Raw genomic sequence first — 2,237 nt, forward strand, 5'->3', positions numbered from 1 at the left:
TTTTTTTCCCGGGACGCGGAAATAAATAAATCAATCAATTTATTTATTTGACAGAATAAGGTATATTACATTCTCATTTAAAAAAAATCTAGCTTGTTCTACCATAATCGGCATGCAAATATATAATATGTTATATGTTATTCAACTATCCAAAATAATATTATAAATGCGAAAGTAAGTCTGTCTGTTACATTTTTACGTCTAAACCGCTACACCAATATTGATAAATTTTGGTATACATATAGATGGGACCTGGGAGAAGGACATTATTTTTTGTCACAAAATTTTAAAGAGGATACACTAATAAAACTATGAAAACTAGCATATTATAGTGGGCTACTCGAAGTACTTATTTTACGCAGACAAATTCGCGGGCACCAGCTAGTTTACTATAATTATTCATTAATTGTCAAAGAGACTGAAAGCCCTAGTTTGCTTCTTAATGCTTATGATATTCGTGATAACAAACAATTTTGCTATCATTCTTAAGTATAGATAAAAATGTTATTTACCTCCATGACAACTTATTTACATAGGATCCACTAAAACTAACACCATAATTATTATTATATCGAACCACTTAAAATAACAAATTTTTATAACAAAGGGAACGTACGTGCGAACGTACACATACTTATAACAAATTAAAGTAAATAGGTTTGGAAGTCATAGCAGTGAAAAGGCTCTGGCGCAGCATAAATGCCGCGGTTATCCGCCGCCGATTTCCTACGACGCTGGTATTCTGCCAGAACTGTGTTTAAAGAGGCACTCATCATCTCAGACAGTCCTCTGGTTTTATCATTTAATTAAATAAAGATTATAATATACATATATTTTTATTTTATGAGAAAAGCAATGTTATAATATGTGTGTGTGTGTGTGTGTGTGTGTGTGTGTGTGTGTGTGTGTGTGTGCGTGCGTGCGCGTGCGTGCGTGGTGTGTTTGCATGTGTGTGCGCGTGCGTGTGCGTGTGTATCTGTGAATGTGCGTGTTTGTGTGTATGTTCGTGCGTACATGGGTATGTGCGTACGTGCGTTTATAACAACATTTTATGTTACAAGATAGTTATTTCCAAATTTCAAAAATGTATGTATTTATGTTGAGACTATGTAAAATAACTTAATCTTGAATGGGTGTCAATAATCTATTATGTCCCACTGCTGGGCAAAGATGTCCCCCAAAATCTTCCATTGCTCTCTGCCTTTGGTGATCTCCCACCACTCCTTCTCAAACCCATCACGATTGTCCCGCCAACGCCTTCTCAGCCGTTCCCGCCGCCGTCTCTTTCCATCTTGGGGCACCCAAGGAGTGATGACGTTCGCCCACTTTTTGAGTTTTTTTTATAATATAAGGGTGAACAAGTCGTGTGCCTGATAGTACGCTACGCGTCTGCCTTTAACAGTTGCAGTGCCACTCAGACCTTTAATTACACCAGCACTCTTACCCTTCAAAACCGAAAGACAGTAATGCTGACATTACTGCTTAGCGGCAGAAATAGGTAAGGTGCCAGTACTTTCCTCGAAACTCTGCTTTACTGCTACTAAATTCCATAAGGTATAAGGTTGCATCCGACTAACGTGGCCAATCCCAATCCCATTTGAGCTTGACTGTTTTGCGCCCCGCATCAGCAATGCCAGTTATCGAAAGCAGCATTGTGTTGCGTACTTGGTCAATACGCTTAAAGCCCAGAATGCTGCGTTCCATTGCCCTCTGATGGATCTTGAGTTTATAAAAAATACCTTAGGTAAATTATGTTAAGTAACGTCAAGGCTTACGTATGTATATAACGGAGGAATTGCGAAAGCACGAACCCGCATGTACTAATACGTTGTACTAATTATAGAGGTGCACTATCTGCTTACAGGATAGGTAGGCCTTTTGTACATTATTGCTTTGATTGCTATACGTCACTTGGGAATTTGCCTAAATATAACTCTTAAGAGAGTGTAATAAGAATTAAGTGGTTACTCAGACTTATATTGATTTCCTTTGTAAGGATTGTAGAAGTCGCTATACAAACTATGTACGCTCCACCCGTGGGCGGCGTATAAAACAGCATAGAAACCATAGATCATACACTGATAGAAATTTCAAGATGTTTTTTACGATGGGGTTATTTAATTCCAGAAAACTCCAAATCTCAGTTCTATAGTATTACGCTACAATATAATCGTATATAATTGAAATCTTTAAATAGAAAATAGTAATTTATATAATATTAATAGAAATAGTAATTT

This window comes from Hyposmocoma kahamanoa, unplaced genomic scaffold, assembly GCF_003589595.1.
Source record: "Hyposmocoma kahamanoa isolate Upper Pololo Valley unplaced genomic scaffold, ASM358959v1 102, whole genome shotgun sequence".
NCBI classification, from domain to species: Eukaryota; Metazoa; Arthropoda; class Insecta; order Lepidoptera; family Cosmopterigidae; genus Hyposmocoma; species Hyposmocoma kahamanoa.